Below are 8073 nucleotides of genomic sequence, written 5' to 3'. Positions count from 1 at the left end.
CTGAAATCTCTAGACTAGAGAACCAGCTGAATTTTCTATAGTCCTCTCCTTGCAGTTCAACCAGAACAAAAAAGAAATCTGGTTCAGATTGTTGAACCCCAGACCAGCTCCTACATGTCATGGCCAATCTGGTTACACCATGGAAGAAAGCTTGAGAACAGTTATTTTGGCTCCCTTTGAAGTATACCTAATATGTGAACCAGAATGTTCATTTACTCCCTATATCTTGATTGCAACATGGAGGTTAATACTTAGTGCAACCTTCGGGTGTGGTACTCTAGACCTTTTAGTATTCAGTTGTTCTCAGTCATGCCCAACTCTCCATGACTCCATGGGATTTTTTTGGCAAAGATACTGGAATGGTTTGCCATTTCCTTCTCCAGTTCATTTTATAGAAGAGGAAACAGTTAAGTGACTTGTTCAGGGTCACACAGCTAGGAAATGTCTGAGGTCAGATTTGAATTTAGGAAGATGATTCCAAGTCCAGTGCTCTATCCACTGCACCACCTTGCTGCCAGAGTGCTTTGGACTAGTGATGCCAAATTCAAATAGAAGACACAGTGTCACTAACTCCTACGTGATCTCTGTGGGCTACATATTGGCTTACCTTTAAAATGTCTTTAAATAGATATTTAATTGTATTTATTTAATTAAATGTGTGTTTAATTTAACAAAATGTATATTTAATATTTGATAATTAATAAATACTGATATTTAATTAATTAATATTTAAAAATAAATAATTTTATTTATTTTGCTAAAAAATACTACTCAATTACCAAAAAAAAAAAGATTTTATCTAACTAAAGTAACAGTTCCAACAAACCCAAAGGACTTATAAGAAAGAATGCTATCCACATGGAGAGAAAGAACTGGGGGAGTAGAAATGCAGAAGAAAAACATGATCGATCACGTGGTTCAGCGAGTATGTGATTAGGGTTTGGCTTTAAAAGATTATAAATATGTTACAAATATGAATAATATGGAAATAGGTTTTGAACAATGAAACATGTACAACCCAGTGGAATTGTTTGTCAGTTTCGGAAGGGGAGGAAAGAGGGGAGGGAGAGAACATGAAACATGGGACCATGGAAAAGTATTCTAAATAAATAAGTTTAAAACATTTTTAAAATAAAATAAATTATCAGTTTCAAGACCAGAGCATAAGGCAATTGGGGTTAAGTGACTTGCCTAGGGTCATCCAGTCAGGAAGTGTCCAAGGTTATTTTTGAACCCAGGACTTCTGCTCTCCAGTCCTGGCTATCCACCTAGCTCCACCCTTCCCTCCACTACTTTTTAATCTGGTTTGGGGCCTTGTGCTTGCCCCCTCTGTCCCAGAATTCTTCCCAGCAAAAGCCCTTTCCAAGGGACTTCCTCTTTCAAAGCCTGCCTCCATCCAGAAGCTTTCCCCAAGGAGGCATCTCCTCTCTCAAATTTCTCACAGTACTTTTTCTGGACCATTTTTTACATTTACAGATTTGGGCCCAGAGGGACCTTGGAGGCCATTATGTTTGACTGTTTCATTTTATGAATGAGGAAAGTGAGGCTGTAAGAGATTTGCTGACTCATCCCAGGGCATGGAGCCCGTGGAAGGCTGAGGCTGTATTTGAATTCAGGTCTTCTTGACCTGAAGACTATCCACAATCCCACTCTAGAGGCCATTTAGCTCCCTTGCACATGAACTATCATTATTTGTATATTTGCTCTCACACTCCCCTTTTGTATTTGCAATTTGGTACCTTATCAGGATATGGGATTTTAGAGTTGAAAAAGATTTTAGAGATCTTCATATGCCTCCTCCCTCACTTTACATGCAGAGCTTGGGCTTCTTTGATATGATCCCCCTCCCCCCTAAACCCTCACTTTAAAAATAAAAAGAAATGAGCTAAGTATGGAAGGTCGATGGTTCAAATCTAACCTCAGACACTTCCTAGCTGTGTGACCTTGGGCAAGTCACTTAACCCCCATTGCCCAGCCTTTACCACTCTTCTGCCTTGGAACCAGTATATAGTATTGGTTCTATGATAGAAGAAGAAGGTTTACGTCTTAGAATCAATCCTGTGTATTGGCTCTATGGCAGAAGAACAGAAGAGTTAAGCAACTTGCCCGGGGTCACACAGCTAGGAAGAATCCAGATTTGAACCCAAGTCTTCCTGCCTTCATGGAGTCACTCAGCTGCCCTCTAACTGATTCATAAAAACAAAACCAAAAAAGGCTAGAGGCAGTCTGAGATAAGGGGAGGGATGGGGAACAAGTATTTACTAAGTACTTATTATGTTTCGACCATTTTATAAACCTTATCTCATTTGATTCTCATACCAATCCTGGGAAGCAGATGCTATTACTATCTATATTTTACAGTTGAGGAAACTGAGGCAGACAGTGGTTAAGTGTCTTGTCCCGAGTCACACAAATGACAAATCTGAGGCCAAATTTATATTCAGGTCTTCCTGACTCCAACCAGTAGATAGAAGTCTTAGCCTAGAATTGGGAAGACCTGTGTTCAAATCTCGCCAGATTATCTGTGAGACCCTGCCTGGGCAAGTGATTTAACCTTGTTTGCCTCAGTTTCCTTATTTGTAAAATGAACTAGAGAAGGAAATGACAGACCATGCTAGTATCTTTGCCAAGAAAACCCCAAATGGAGTCATGGAAAGTTGGAAGTGCCTGAGAAATGAATAACAAAACCTAGTTCAATGTATGAGATAGGGAAGGATGGGGGGAAGATTATAGAGAGAAAGATACAAAGGTCTCAGTCCTTAAAAGTTTATATTTTACCGGGGAGAGAGGGATTGCAGAAAGTCCTCAAATGCTCAGATAGCCAAATGAATGTTATCTCTTGATGTCAGTCTTCCCTTCAACAATGCAGTTTGCAATTCAACTAGTCCCACCCATTCTGCCTGGCTCAATTCTGGCCAGTTCACCAATTTGCCCTGGGGCTTTGGATGGTCTACTCAAAGTGCTGGAGGCCTGAGCATTCCAAGGGAGCATGTGGTCTGTCCACTGCTCATGCCTTGCTCTTCTTTTATAACCAGTCTGTCTTCATTTTCTCTCATAAATTTCTTTGATGACATCTTTTGCACATGTTCACAAAAATGTGGGCAATTGAATCTTTAAGAAATGTACAAAGGATGGATTTCTCTTCTTTTTCAAACACTTTCTTAGTAACTGAAGGGCAGGGGCTAGACAATTGGGGTTAAATGACTTGCCCAGGGTCACACAGCTAGGAAGTGTCTGAAATCAGATTTGAACCCAGGTCCTCCGGACTCTAGGGATGATCAGTTTCAACTACAAAGTAGTTAAACATCCTTTAAGAAATCCACAGGTCAAATTTTTGTAACTTGAATTAGGTTTTATATCAACAAGTCAAGGATCTACTGAAAGAAATGTTATGGAAAAGTCTTTTTCAAATGAATTGATCTTTTTGTAAGGCATACTAATCCTACTAAGCGTTTTGTCCATTTGGGTTTGTATGTATTGATTGGGTTTGCTTAAGAGAGGGTAGATCTGTAATTTGAATTTATGCTGTCAAAGGAAGGCAGGCACACCTAGTCCAGGCTTAATAAAATAATCAATAAATGGTTATTAAATGAATGTGTAATTTGTGATTTGCATTTCAAACATTATAAATAATTTACAGAATCTTTTTTTTTTTTGGTCTGCTAGATGTGACTACTTCATTGGTATGGGGAATTCATATTGAGGAAATTCCTTCCATCGATTCAAATCAACTCCTCTAATATTTTCAATCTTAGAAAGCTTCCTGGGACATTAAGACATGAAGTGACTTGCCCAGTCCACAGCTAGTATGTGTCAGAGGTGGGATCTAGACTAATATCTTCCTGACTCTAAGCCTTGATCCCTTTCTTCTACTCCCTGCTGCCTCTACTGTATAAAATCAGAGATATATGGACTATCAGAGTGGGAATATTAATAAGGGCTAGTACTTGTATAGCTCTTTAAGGCTTGCAAAGTGCTTTACAAATATGTTTTCATTTGTCACTCCTGACAAACAACCCCAAGAAGGGATAGGTAGTTTGCCCAATGGTTAGGGTGCCTGACCTGGAGTCAGGAAGACTCATCTTCCTGAATTCAAATTTGGCCTCAGATACTTACTATCTCTATGACACTACTGAGCAAGTTACCTAACTCTGTTTGCCTCAGTTTCCTCATCCATCATGAGCTGGAGAAGGAAATGGCAAACCACTTCAGTATCTTTGCCAAGAAAACCCCACCTAGAGATGCCCAGTTTATTTAGTTTGAGGATGAAGAAGGACCTTCCCTCAGGGGGAAACTCTCTTGTGACAAGGTCAAAACCTGCGGGTTCTATCCTCAAACTAAGTAAACTAGGGATCTCTCGATTTCCATGTTGACAGGGGTCATGAAGAGACTGAAAGGACTGATCAATTATCCCCATTTTAAAGAGGAGGAAATGGAGATTCAGTATCTTTTCTCAGGGTCAGGAAGCTCTGTGTCTGAAGTCACATTTGAGCTTGAGTTTTTTTGACTCCAGGTCTAGCCCTCTAATCACTGTACCACTTAGCTGCTCTAACTAGCAAGACTCTACAGTGATTTTTTTTTTGAGACAGATGCATAAATTTTATTAAATTAGCAAATAAGTATGATAATATATACAATAAACTAATATACATATATACACACATTATTATAATGGTTAATATACATAAACTCTCATAAATCGTGTACAGAGATCATAAAATAAGGGCAATATTGGGTAGGTTTGTTTTTTTAAAGGAATTTTAAAAACACATTGAGAAGCTCACCAAGACAAGCTTCAAAAATGCCAACTTCCCAAGTTTGGAACCAGAGTTGTGAGGCTCATGTTTGTCTGGCATTGGCTGTCCTTCTTGGAAATGCTACAGGATGCAGATAGCCCATTATCTCCAAGTCAAAGAAGGTGGCACACTGTATACAGAGCTCAGAGTCAAGATGGGGAAAGAGACCTAGTTCCAAGATCCAGTATCTTGTTCTGAAGAGGTTTTGTGCCCTGCTCCGCCAGTACCTCATAAAGTTTTTCACCCCAATAGGAGGGGCCAGGGCCACTAGCCAGCATTCTCATGACATTCTTTTTTTTTTTTTACTTCCTGAGGGGGCAGAACAGGAGCAGACTTATCTGATTTCAGTAAGTTTAGTGCCTTGAACACTGTGCAGGACAAGGAGAATTCATGTGCTGTACAACCAAACATGGGATATATTGGGGTATAATAGAGATTAGCTTTATAGACCATAAGCATATCAAAATAGAGCCCAGGGGATTTATTTTACAGACGAAGAAATTGCAATCCAGGGAGTAAAAGCAACTTGCTTAATTTCTTAGTGGCAGAAGAAGTGGTGATTCAAATCCAGGTGTCCTGAATCCCAGGTTAGTCCAAGGCTGGTAATGAGGTCCTGAACAAGAATAAAAGTAAATTGGATTTGAGAAAAGTTGGGGAAGTAGAATCAGCAGGATTTAGCTAAGGCTTAGAGCTCAGGGGTGAGAGAAGAAAAAAAAATTACTTCAGTTTGAAACTTGCCTCAGTTTCCTCATCTGTATGATTGGGAGGTTGTTTGAGCCATTGGTAACTTGGTAAATCAGGAGTAGGAAAAGGTTCATGTTCGGAAGGGAAGCTGTGGGGTTGGGTTTGGGGCTTGAGCTGTCATTTCTTGCCCTTTTGCCCTGAAGGCCCTCAGTGCATTCCCTGAATACCTGGTTGTTGTTCATCCTTCAAGCAGTATTGGGGGGCTGTGACCCTATAATGTCAGGTTGAACTGACCCAGTATATAACAACTGATACTGTGCTGCTGCCTACGTGTGTCAACATATGTCACCATAATACCTTCTGGAAAGTGGTAAATATCTGATGTTTGGGGAGGGTGGGTGGACAGGAGGTGGAGGAGTGAAGTTTTGTAAGAGATGTGATTTACCTAGAGAAGCTTCCAAGTTCCTTTCGACTCTGACGTTCCATGAATTGGTAATCCTAATGGCTCTTCCAGGTCTGATATTCTATGATCTATGAAGAAATGATCAGGTTTCTTAGAATCATGGACTGTAGAATGCCAGCGCTGGTAGATTATGAAAGACTCTGGGGCTCAAGTTGAAGAGAATTGAGGTTTTCCCTAAAGCTAAAAGGGACAGTGTTGGGGGATGGGGTGGAAAAGAGGGTTTTTAGAGATTCAGCTGCCTCCTGGTCAGGTGCCAGGAACTAGGAGATTGGAATAGATCATTATTATACTGACGATGACGACCAGCTGTTCTCTCTTTCCCAGAGGACAGAACAAGGAGAAATGGGCTTAAAGAGCACATGGAACTCCTATAGTGGCTTCTGAGATTTTCTTTGGAGATGGCAACTAGATCAGTGACTTCATTGGTACAGAGAACTTTTAGAGGAGGAAACTCCCTCTACCAATGCAGATCATCACCTGGCACCTTCTTAGCCATTTATTCTTTTATTTATCTTAAAAAAAAAAAAACCCTTACCTTCTCCCTTAGAGTCAATACTATATATTAGTTCCAAGGCAGAAGAGTGGTACGGGCTAGGCTAAGGGGGTTAAGTGACTTGCCCAGGGCCACACAGCTAGGAATTGTTGGAGGTCATATTTGAACCCAGAACTTCCCATCTCCAAGCCTAGTCCTCAATTCACTGAGTCACTTAGCTGCCCCCACCATTTAGTCTTCAAGAGTTGCCTAGAATACTGAATTCAGTGACTTGACCAAGGACCATTCTGCTATGCAGCCTGCTTCTATTGAGGAACTGGGGGAAATAATAGGGTCAGAATTCATCAGGGCCAAGTGAGGAGCTACACTGAGACATTGGCAACAGTGATAGGAGTTTATAAAGTAGAGGGATGTCATTTAGAAGCATCATCTCTAACTTTAGTGATAATCCTTCACATCATATATGATATCTGTTATATCAAAGACGTCAAGTCTAGAAAGTGGTTCTATACCATTATTTCATTTGGATCTTAGAATAAATACACGGCACTGCTTCTCCCAACAATATGCCTTTCCACCTGCTGTCCCTCAGACCTGGAATGCCTTCCTTCTTCACCTCTGTCTTCTTTCAAAACTCAGCTCAAATTCCACCTTCTGCAGAAGGCCTTTCCTGTTTCTCTCCCACATCCAGTGCCTTCCATCTGAGATGACCTTTGTAAGATTAAAATTTATATCCAATAACTCCAAGTATTACATTTTATAAAGTTTATTAATAGTCAATTAAATTAGAAAAAATACAAGAACAAAAGTAAAAGCCTGAGTAAAGCCACATGGAAAAATTCTCCTGTCTGGCACTTACAAACCTCATTCCTCCAAAAAGAGAGCTTTTATAACTTTATCCTCAAAACGTAAGGATGTAATGTGAGAAGGAAAGTGGGATGCTAGGAGAGAGAGTCCCTGGGGACCAAATTCTAATTATGCACCTTTCATTGGATAATGAGTTAGGGTGTCTATTGTAAGGGTTAAAATTAATGGTTTGGCTAAATATATGAAAATTATAAATCTTTTATTTACAACAGAGGTGGAAAGAGTGAAAGTAGAAAAATACAAAAAGGTAGAGAAGACATGAACCTACTCTGCCAGGATGTGTTGACCTTCAATAGGAATTAAACTCTCTCCAGAAGATAGGAAGGGAAAACCAGCTATCCACTCACCCAAGTCCCTTCCAAGAGGCAGGTCAAGGCTATGAATCGAGCTGAAGGTGACTCCTGAGGCTAATTTTCTTCCTTGAGTCGACTTTCTTTCTTAAGCTGACTTCCTTCTTGAAGCCAACTTCCTTCTTGGAGTTGACTTCCCTGGCCTCAGAAATTCAGAGCCTTTTATAGTGGCTTCTTGTCTCCTCCTTTCTTCACAGGTGTCACTCATAGCTTCCAAATTGTCTAGGACTGCCCAGGGGGCAGAGTTTGTGAGAACCAGTTTCCACCTTCTGGAGGGGTGAATATGCATTAAAACCACAGTTTCTGAGGGTGTGAACTCTTATAAGTTTCTGACTGAGTGAGAAAAAAGGGTGGAGCTCTCCAATTATCTTGCTGACTTCTCACCTAGCACTAAGCATGGTGTGAATTCACTACGTGGTG

General features: G+C 40.3%; 1 long non-coding RNA gene across 1 annotated transcript; it reads right to left on the bottom strand.

The window, feature by feature from the left end:
* Positions 1–4585: 4585 nt before the first annotated feature.
* On the bottom strand, positions 4586–7801 carry LOC103094916 (uncharacterized). Its single transcript, XR_457624.2, has 3 exons — positions 7651–7801; positions 5926–6011; positions 4586–5409 (listed from the first exon to the last, which is right to left on the bottom strand). It is a non-coding gene; the product is annotated as an uncharacterized LOC103094916 (long non-coding RNA).
* Positions 7802–8073: the final 272 nt, after the last annotated feature.

Source organism: Monodelphis domestica, chromosome 1 (genome assembly GCF_027887165.1).
Source record: "Monodelphis domestica isolate mMonDom1 chromosome 1, mMonDom1.pri, whole genome shotgun sequence".
NCBI lineage: Eukaryota > Metazoa > Chordata > Mammalia > Didelphimorphia > Didelphidae > Monodelphis > Monodelphis domestica.
Note: the sequence above shows the minus strand (reverse complement) of the source record. Positions and strands in the feature narration are given on the sequence as shown.